This window comes from Gracilinanus agilis, chromosome 6, assembly GCF_016433145.1.
Source record: "Gracilinanus agilis isolate LMUSP501 chromosome 6, AgileGrace, whole genome shotgun sequence".
NCBI lineage: Eukaryota > Metazoa > Chordata > Mammalia > Didelphimorphia > Didelphidae > Gracilinanus > Gracilinanus agilis.
This window is the reverse complement of record NC_058135.1, coordinates 258506017-258516978: the sequence shown is the minus strand read 5'-3', so window position 1 is coordinate 258516978 and position 10962 is coordinate 258506017. Positions and strand designations below refer to the sequence as shown.

General features: G+C 42.7%; 1 protein-coding gene across 1 annotated transcript in view; it reads right to left on the bottom strand.

Annotated features, from left to right (window-relative positions):
• The window catches only part of EHF (ETS homologous factor), a 68718-nt gene extending 64645 nt beyond the window's left edge, over window positions 1–4073 (bottom strand). Inside the window, exon 1 of the mRNA XM_044680962.1 lies at window positions 4012–4073. The gene's annotated coding sequence lies outside the window, so the exon portion shown is untranslated. The remainder of the gene's footprint in view (window positions 1–4011) is intronic.
• Window positions 4074–10962: the final 6889 nt, after the last annotated feature.

Genomic DNA, 10962 nt, shown 5'->3' with positions numbered 1-10962 from the left:
TTTCTTTCTTTTTCTTCCTTCCTTCCTTCCTTCCTTCCTTCCTTCCTTCCTTCCTTCCTTCCTTCCTTTCTTTCTTTCTTTCTTTTTTTCTTTCTTTCTTTCTTTCTTTCTTTCTTTCTTTCTTTCTTTCTTTCTTTCTTTCTTTCTTTCTTTCTTTCTTTCTTTTTTAGCTAAGAAGGGAAACTTTCCATGAGATTGGCTTGTTTGCCCAAACCACAGAGCCCCACAACGGCAAAGTCTAAAAGAGAAACGAAGTCTTCAACGAGTCATCTTATACCCAGGAAACCTACAGAAAAATCCTAGCTAGAAGGACAGGAGAGACAATCCACTCCAACTAGAGATGGCACCTGACCCCTAAAACCATGGTCAGATATCATATTCTTCCAGAAGCCCTCAGCCTTCGTCTCAAAAGAGTTTTTGAAAAGTCCTGCCATTTTGGAATGACAACTAAATGCTGCCATCTGAGGGCAGAGGAATGGACTGAATGACCTCGCCATGCCCCTTCCAACCTTGTATTTCTAGTTTTCATTCTGCAACTGTGAACTAAATCAGACACTACAATTAGGGACCAGTTTCCAGAGAAATCAAGGTGAACTAGTGGACTGGTCATTAGAGCTAGGATGGAGAGAGCTTGCTTGGCTCCTTTGTGCCCTTTGACCCAAATCCTTACAATTCTGACCCAACAGAAATCCTACTTCCAATTTGCCACTGGTTCCTTCCAACTTGCTGTGTGACCTTGGGCAAATAACTTAACCTTTCTGAATCTCTGCTTTCTCACCTATAAAACTTGGTGGTTGGACTAAGGTTCTCTCTACCTCTCTCATCCTCTGATCCCATGACCCTGGGGGATTAATTTAATCTTCCCGCATCTTTATTTTGTTCTCTGTAGGGCACAGTATAAATACCTGTCCCAGCCCCTCCACTGGCTTACAAGGCTGTATGGAAGATGGATTAGATAAAAGTCTGGAAATTAATGGGAGCTGCTTGCAGTGTACTATAAATACGAGATTTAGTGATTACAATTGCTACAGCCAAATGGCAATTCAAGATAATTCCCAGAACACCCTGTCCCACAGAGATAGTCCCGGTTCTTTCTTTTACTCCCCTGAATCACTGAATCTCAGAAGGAACCTTAAAGGCTGACTAGCCCAAGCTGAGCCCAGATAGAAATCTCTCCGTCGTTCTCAGTAAGTGGTCATCAGAGGCCTTTGCTCAAAGACCTCCTTCCTGCGAAGGGGAGCTCACTGCCTCCAGAGGCAGCCCATCCACTTTGGGATAACTTTATCGGTCAGATTGTTTTCCTTCTGGGGCTTAGGGTTTTTAGGGTGGTTTTTTCTTCCTGTTTCCCTGCAACCTGGACCCACTGTTCCCAGATTTGACATCTGGGGCATCTTCTGTATGAAAGCCCTTCAAATATCAGCCCAGAAAGCAGCTGTTTGCTCCTCTATGCAGTACCGGGAAGAACCTTTGAGTTCACCCCCTGGTTCATGTTTATGAACTAAAAGAATCCAAATGGAGTTTGGGGACCATTGTTATTCCCCCATTAGCCCAAGGGGACTAAGGCTGTATTCTTGTCCAGTTCATCTTTGCTGATCCACTGGCCTCCTCTGTGTTGTTTTAATTTTTAAAACTCTTACCTTCTGTCAGAATCAATATTCAAGATCGGTTCTAAGGCAGAAGATCTGTGAGGGCTAGGCAATCAAGGTTAAGAGACTTGCCCAAGGTCACACAGCTAGAAATCATCCCAGGCCATATTTGAACCCAGCCTTAACTCCAGCCCTGGCTCTCTATCCACTGAGCCACCTAGTTGCCCTTTTTCAGTTGTTAATAATTAACAAATATTTATTAAGTGCCTACTATGTGCTAGGTAACATGCTTTCCTACCTCAAATAACTTTATATTTATTTATCTATGGACATATCACATCCCTCGCTAACCCAGGCCAGTAGAATATAAGCTTCTTGAGGGCAGGATCTTTTTAAAAATGGTTTCACCAGTACAGTATGTTATATACAGCAGGCAGTTCATAAAGATCTCTTGGATTGAATGCAATTGAGCCGTATTCCCTGGAGGTGATTTAACGTTTCATAATGATATTTTCCAGAACCTCGAAGCCCTTTATAACCAAGAAAATTCTTTCTAATAACTAACCTAAAATTTTTCTGCTATAAATCAACTCCTACCCTCAACAGAAGGAAAATTCAGCCCCTCAAGATCCACACAATAACCTGAAGGCCATTTCTAAATACGTGTCACCTCTACACAAACACACGTTCTCTCTCTCTCTCTCTCTCTCTCTCTCTCTCTCTCTCTCTCTCTCTCCCTCCCTCCCTCTCACAAATAATCCTTTCTCCCCTTCATTTTAAAGGAATCCAATTCCTACATTAGTTTGTTTGTTTTCTTTTTCTCAACAAGTTCTAAGGTGTTTCCTCTCCAAATTTCTCTTGCTTTATTTGCCCATTATAGAAGCATAGATTCAAAGCCGGAAAACACTTTATCTAGCCCCCCCTCCCATATTTAATGGATGAGGAATCTGAGGCCCAGAGATATAAAATGACTTGCTCAAGGTCACACAAGTGGTATTTGGGCAAACTGGGATTCGAACTCAGGGCCTCTGACTCCAAATCCAGCTTTCTTTCCATAATACCAATGCTGTTCACAATATGAACAGAGACAACCAGATGAATTATGATTGGACTAAACTTAGACTCACACCACCATCTGCACTATCTTAAAACACACACACACACACACACACATAGCTCCGAGAAGGTCATTATTTGTGGGTATTTGCTGCTTAGTAAATAATAAATAAAAAAGCTTCATAAGTGCTTGTGGATCCATTAACCAAAGTTCCGGGGGTTCAAGCCTTTTGGAGACTCTCCCTGGTGTAGTCTTACTCCCTTATTCTTATAAGCGATCAGCCCTCTTTCCTCCTGGGGCTGTCTGTCCCCTCTGAGGCTCAAACTTGCCCGTATATTACCCACATCTGGCACCTTGGGGAGGCTTCAGGAGCTCCTGAGTCACTTCTGCCTGGCTGTCCTACTGTCTTTTCATCAAATCAACAAGGGCCGGCCAGTCAAACCACCTGCGATATGCTGGGGCTCTTTGCCTCACCCACTCCCCTCCCGTCTCCCCTCACGCCCCCACTGTGTGTCTTCCGCCGCCCCTCTTTCCCCGTGCCACCTGCCTCTTCTGGCTGGCCCATCTTTTCCCAGCAAAAGGTAGAAAAGGCAGTTTGGGCTCCCTTTTCTCCCCTGCCCACCCCACTTCTAGGTATTTATCACCACCGAGCCCCATCGAGGCTCTGTGGGCTGCTAATTCCCCCCAGAACGCTCCTCGGAAGTCAGGGAAATGGGGATCACCAGCACAGGCTAGGAGCCGGGCAACTGATTAGCAAGCTGGCAGCTAGCTCTACCGGTCTGCTTATTTCCTCACCTAGGGAGCTGGCTGCTTCATGGGAAGGTCAAGGGCAGAAGCTGGGGGGGGGCTGGGGGAGTTCACGGGGACCCCTCTGAAGCCAGCAGACGCCCCCCTCCCCCCCACAAGCCAGATCCCCTCCTCTGGGACACAAGTGTGCCTTCTGGCTTCCTTTGCCAGGCTAGGGGGAAGCCCTTCTCAGAATCATGGTTTTAATCCAGAAAACACACCACAGAGGGTTCCAAAGGAAGCCAAGGCAATTAGATGGAAGGGAACGGAAGTGATCTATTGGAAGAGAGTCTTTGGAAGTTCAGCTGAAGAAGCCTCGGAGGTGAGCAGCCAGTCAAGGCGACTTTGGGCTTCATTTCTGCCCCAACCGACACCAGGGAGTGAGGGAGGGAGGGAAGGAGGGAGGGACGCAGGGAGGGAGGGAATGGCCAAAGAACTCGGGGTTTCTCAAGCTGTCTGGCTCCAGGCACGCTGTCCCTACCAGAACATCCTGGCTTCTCTTCTCCTTCAGGGAGTAACAATTCCCCGTTTCCCCCCACCCACCACCAAAAGAGCAGAATCACCCAAGCCAAGCCAACTTACCTCATTTAACTACCAATTCTGTTGGGAGATCCAATAGCAGGGGCTGGTAGAAGCTGGGCAGAGGGCAGCAGGCGGGCTAGCTCCCAGAGGTGATGATGGCCACGCTAGGTGGGGTGTTGGGTCCTAGCACTTCCCAGCCCTCATGAGTGAAGATGAATGCATAGGACATTAATTTTAAATCATTTTGTAGGATGTTAAGCAATAGGCCACCAACCGGGAATTCCCGAAGTCACTTCCCCCTCGCCTGATTGGCTGTGAGGTCCTTAATACAGTAAAATAAAGGATTGCAAACATGGGCTCATTTGCATGTGGAGCTCACACTTTAGTGTTCCACCAAAACAGGTCTGACCAGGTTATGACTGTCTCAGGGAAAAGAGAAGCAACCTGTTAATGGATGAAGAATTGATCTGGCAGCGACCCTTCTTTCAAGCCTGGAGGCTCCCTCCAAGGACTGGAGTCCCAGAGCCTGGGCTGGAAGGGACCCCAGAACCTGGCCCTGGTCAGGAATTCCCTCCACCATCCTCAGCCAGGGCTTTTTTTTTTTTTTCCACTTGAAATCTTAGGAGAAAAGGATCCTGGGATGGATCCTAGATTGAGAGCTGAGAAGGATCAGAGAGGTCAACTCATCCCACTCTCCTATTTTGCAGATGAGGAAACTAAGGCACCACTCAGGTTAAATGGCTTGCTCAAAGTCACCCAAAAGGGGATCAGAGCTATCCTATAGATCAGGAATTCTTGATTTATTTCATTTTATATAATGTTTTTTTTTTGCTGTATTATTTTAAATTAAATTTAGAATTAAAAATACATTAAAACCGTATTTATTCTGAGAAGGCTTCATCAGATTACCACAGGGATTCTGATACAGACGAACAAACAAACAAACAAACAAAAGATTAAGAACCTCTGATTGAGAGTTCAATGGGCCCAAGAAGGGTTCTAATCCAAACACTTCCTTTTATATATGAGGCAGCTGAGAAGGAGAGATGTTAAGTGACTTCCCTGGCGTCCTCATGACTCCAAGTCCAACACCCAAACCCGTCACATTTAGGGGCAGCCCATTTCCATTTTCTGTTCATTGAGAAGTTTTCCCCTTCCATATCCCTTTCCTCTGTGGTTCTAGTTCTGTTCTCTGGGGCCAGGCAGACCAAGTGCTGCCTAAGTGACTTCTATATACTCCTCAAAGGCCATTACGCTCAACTCCCAAGTTTTCTCCCAGCTCAATATCCCCCATTCCTTGAACCCATTCTGGTTTGGTGAGATCTCCAGTTCTCTCACCATATAGTGTCTTCTTACAAGGTGGCTGTCAGAACTGGCTGGTACACTTCAAAGGTAGCCAGATTAAGACAGAGTATAGAGAGCTCTGTATTCGACACTGCTGAATGCAACCTAAGATCACACTCATATTATTTGGCTTTTGAATCGCACTACACTCTCCTGTGAATCAAGCTTGCGGTCTACTAAGACCTTATGATCTTTTTTCATATGAATTGTTATCTCAAATGATTTAGGCTAGATGCAGGGGGGAAATTCCTAAAGAGCTGATGTCCACCACCACCACCACCACCACCCCCAGCCGTCTTCTGTCTTCCACCTCTAAAAGACTTGACTTTTTCATTTCAGCTTAAGGAGAAAAAAAAAAAAACTAACAACCACCACCAAAATTTCCCCCTCTCTCCCCAATAAAAGTGATCAGGAAAGAAATATATAAGGTCAAATTGAGGGGGAAAATCAATTTTGGAAAGAACAATTGTTAATAAGATATTGTGGGACAGCTAGGTAGCAGTGCCAGGTCTGGAGTCAGGAGGACCTGGGTTCAAATGTGGTCTCAGATGACCCTGGGCAAGTCACTTAACCTCCATTGCCTAGCCCTTACTAGTCTTTTGTCTAAGAACTGATACTAAGGAGAGCAAGTGAGGTGGCTCAGTAGATTGAAAGCCAGGTCGAGAGATGGAAGGTCCTAGGCTCAAATCTGCCCTAAGATATTTCCTAGCTGTGTGATCATGAGCAAGTCATTCAACCCCCATTGCCTAGCCCTTCTGCCTTGAAACCAATACAGAGAGTTTTTATTTTTAAAAATTAAAATAAAATAAAATAAAAACAAATAAAAAGAACTGAGAGTATGACAGAAGGTAAGGGTTCAAAAAATAAAAAGATATGTATTTGATCTGGCTGTATCCCGTGCCTAAAATGCACACCCTCTTCTCAACTCCATCTCAAAGAATCTTTCTTTTTTCCTCAGGGCTTATTTCATACACCACCTTCTTCAAGAAACTTTCCCTGATTTGCCCTTCTCCCCAACTATTAGCACCCTCCCTTCCAAACTATTTGTACCTATTTCGACTGTATATGTATTTATATTTTATTCTGCATACGCTGACATATAGATATATAGAGACAGAGATACACACATAGATAGATAGATAGATAGATAGATAGATAGATAGATAGATAGATAGATAGATAGATAGATAGATAGATAGATAGATGGATGAATGGACCAACTGACAGATAGACAGACAGACAGACAGACAGGTAGATAGATAGATAGATAGATAGATGATAGATAGATGATAGACAGATAGACAGATGGATAGATAGAGAGATAGAGAGATAGATAGACAGACAGATAGATAGACAGACAGATAGATAGATAGAAAGATTGATAGATAGATACATGGAGAGAGGCAGAGACAGAGAGACAGAAAACAGAAAGACAGAGATACTTATTTAATACAGTCTCCCTGAGGGCGAGGATAGTTCCCTTCTTTATACTTGCATCCCAAGCACCTAGCATGTGCTAGAGTACAAAGTGAACTCTTTTTTGATTGAGTTTCTGTCTCTGTTTCTTGACCTTACACCTCTAAACCCTGAAAGGCTATGTAAATTGCTCTAGCAGACTGCTAAATCTTCTCATGGGATCCTTTTTCTAGAGCTAGACAAAGCCCTCAGAAGTCATTTCATCTCATCTTATAACTGAAGCCCAGACTGCCCCCGGACACCCTATTCTTTGCTATTTCCACTCTGGCACTCCATAATCTACTCTCGATTTGTTTTTCTCATTACCATAAGCACTGGCCCTCTTCAGCATTCTTAATTAAAAATCCAAGCATTGGTTGAATCCAATGAAAGTCAGTTCCTCTTAAGCCTTCAGGTCCCAGAGTTAAAGAGTGGGTGGAGGAGAAGGGAATATGGGAGGGAATCATCTAATACTATTAGTTAATAAGGAACAGTCAACTCTCAACTATGTAAAAGCTGATTATCCAGTTTTGTATTATCCAAGTCTCTGGCTTCCTCCAGCTATCTGCCTGACCATTTTATTGCTTATTTATACCTTCCCCCAGAGGATTTACAGGAGATAGAAAACAGCCTGCTTTCTTTCTAAGAGTATCCCTGCTTTTGGTTAGTGGTACCTCTAGGAGAGCTGGCCAGGAAGAAGAAGGCCAAGTAAGGTCTAGGGAAAATATGAATTTCCGCTCTCTGTGGTATTCTGCTGGATTTCTCCACAAACTCTCTAAGTATAGAGATTGTATCACTCTTTATATTTGTATAGCTCTTATCCCAATCTCTTCTTGACTCATTGGGTCTCCAGAGTTTCTAAATCCCCTCAGGACTCTAGGATTAGCCCTGAGGAGTTGAAGAGTTGTCTTTCTAGTTCTACAAGTCATGAGCCCCCACCAGTGAACTACATCTTCATTATCAGTGGAGAATCAATTTAATCAGCCATATTCAAATAACTTTTAAGAAAAAAGTATTTACTAACATGACACAATAAGAACAGTTGGTAGCAAGCATCCCCTCAAAAGTTTGTGATATATCCTCCTCCAAATACTTATAGAGTGCAAGAGGAAGTGGGCTCAGGCTTAGAGCAACATATTCCTAATGGTTGCTGAAAGTCCTTTATTCCTCATGACTTCATGGGATGCTCAAGACATTCCCTTCAGGAATACTGTACTTTTCTTGTGGACTTTTTGTAAGACTAAGAATCAGCATCCAATATTTCTCTTCTAAGGCTGCTACCAGGATGACAGTGGAAAAATGGGAAATCCTCCAGACTTTTAGAGTATACAAGATCCTCCTCCAGTCTATAGGGTAGGAAAAGACCATGGACAGGCCAAAATGCTCTCCTCCTTCCTCACTGACTCCTCAAGGAGATTTAACTGAAAAGTTCTCGCTTCCTTTATCACTGCCTGGAATCCACATATACACTATATACTCTAATAACTTGGATTCTAAAATGGTCTTCTATTTTCCAGATAGCCCACAGAATGGGACTAAGTTTCTTTAGCCAATCCAAAGATTATTTAGTTAATGACTATTCTAGTTTAACAGAGGGCATATTATGCTTAAGTGTTTGTCAGGTCATCTGAGACTAGTTCTCATCTTGTTAAAGTATATGGGCATCTTTTACCTCTTACTTAAGTGGGGGAAGGTGACTTGACTGGCTTCATCAACCCCATTTTTTAATGTTTCCCCAGACTCTAGAATACAGCAGGCATTTAATAAAAACTTACTGATTGATTCCCCATTACCAAGGGCTAGTGAGGAATTAACTTTACATGTTTCATTAGTCTCTGTGTCTCTTGTCTTTCTCATCTATAGGCTATCCTGTACACAGCTACAAAAATAATAATCTTCCTGACCAAATTTTTAATGGCAAACTGCATGACTAACTATTACGCAGCTGTTTCTGCTTCTATATATTTGCATCAGCTGCCTCTGGTGCCTGGAAAGCGCTTCCTGCTCAGCTTAAATTCTCTAAACTTTTATTGGCCTTGAAGATTTGGGGCCTCAGCCAAGAATCCCATATTGTATAAATGGAGATTTTTGAACCTTGGACTGCATCCTCCATAAGTTCCTTAGTATTTCCCAAAATTCCCTTTAATCTCTCCTGCGCCTCCACATTTGGGTGGTCACATAATTGTTTTATAAGTTCTGTAACTCCTCCCTCTTGCTCTTTCTCTTCTTCACCAGCGTGGCTGAAGTGAGTTTAGCACCTTTTTCACTTTAGTATTTTATGTTAGTTTATTATTTATAAAAGTTTATAAAAATATAATATTTAGTTATTGAATATTAATTTTAAAATCCACAATAGCCAGCCAAAATGAGCATACTACATCAGGGGACAAAAGAACATCTATTTTTTTTTTAAATCTGTTACCTTCTGTCTTAGAATCAATACTACTGTATATCAGTTCCAAGGTAGAAGAGCAGTAAGACTAGGCAAAGTGGGTTAAGTCACTTACTCTGCCTGTAGAGATTATCATCATGTCTTAGAGAATTTCTGGGGAAACTGAGACATTGAGGGATTTGCTTAGGGTCACTCAGCCAACATATGTCCAATGAAAGTCTAGAACCTACATCTTCCTGACTCTAGATCTGTTCTCTTTCCCTGCACATTGTGCAATCATTTCAGTCATGTCTGACTCTTTGTGACTCCATTTCTTGACAAAGATACTGGAGTGGTTTGCCATTTCCTTCTCCAGCTCATTTTACATATGAGGAAACTGAGGCAATCAAGGTCAAGTGACTTTTTCAGGGTCACACAGCTGATGTTTAGAACCAGATTTGAACTCAGGTGTTTCTGACTCCAGCCCCAGCACTCTCTCCACTGCATCACCTGGCTGCCTTTAATGTTCTGCACATATTAGATACTTAAAAAATGTTCAACTGAGCCACAAACCCCTCTACCCAGGGGTATGCTGAAGTCAGTTCCAACCATCTTAGAAAAGTCATTGTTCAATTCAGTGTGAGCATTTGTTGGATTGATTTATTGTTTTGTTGAATGTCTAAACTTAAGAAAGTGATGAAGAAAATGAATAATCCAGATTGAATTTAAAAGTGTGCCTCCTTTGGTTAATTGTTTACTAGCACACCCCTGCCTTTACCCATAAAGGTGTATTGAAGAAGCAAGCTGCTTCTAGAGAGGACCGTGGCCCCAGCTCATTTTGGTGGCTCTTTCTCTTGTAGAGTTTCCATAAAGGGCAAGGTTTGATGTCCTACCAATATTCAGCCATCAATTCTCTCCTTTTTCCTGGGCCAGTAAATTGTCTTCCCCTTCTCTTTGGAAGGAAATGGCCAATTTTCCCAACAATAAATCCTTAAACCATTTCAAACCATGTAATTATTGTGAGCCTGGGCCAGTCATCAGCAGTAGGGCTTGGATGGATTAATCAGGCAATAAGCATTCATTAAGAACCTACTGTATACTCTGTCTATTCTAGGTGTTAGGGATACAAATAGATTTTTTTAAAAAAACTTTCTGCCCTCAAGTAGCTTATATTATATGATGTGAGGGGAAAGGAGAGCAGTGAGAGGGCAAAACACACACACACACACACACACACACACACACACACACACACACAGGTCAGGAGGTAATCTTAGGTATTTGTAACTAGGGTTGGCCAACCTGAACTTTATGGAGAGACTTCAATCAATCAACAGACATTTATTAAGCACTTAATATTTGCCAGGCAGCATGCAAAGGACTGACAGACTGCCAAGAATTAGGGACCTAGAATAATGTTTCGGCCATGAATTTGATGTGTGACCCTGGGAAAGTCACTTAACCTCTCTCAGACTCCATTTCCTCTTCTGTAAAATGGAGATAACAGCAGCACCTACCTTTTGGGGTTGTTGTGAGAAACAAATGAGATATTTGTAAAGTTCTTCACAAACCTTAAGGCATTGTATGAAAGCTAGTTGCTGTTATTATTATCACCTGTTCCTTTGCCCTTGCTGTTTAGAACTTTTATGGGTGAGTCCCTTGTTTGTATGCTTTGTTATCTCCAACATTTAGCACTGTGCCTGGCATAGAGAAAGCTCAAGCTCTCTCTTTCTCTCTCTGTCTCTGTCTCTGTCTCTCTCTCTGTCTCTGTCTCTGTCTCTCTCTCTCTCTCTCTCTCTCTCTCTCTCTCTCTCTCTCTCTCTCTCTCTCTCTCTCTCTCT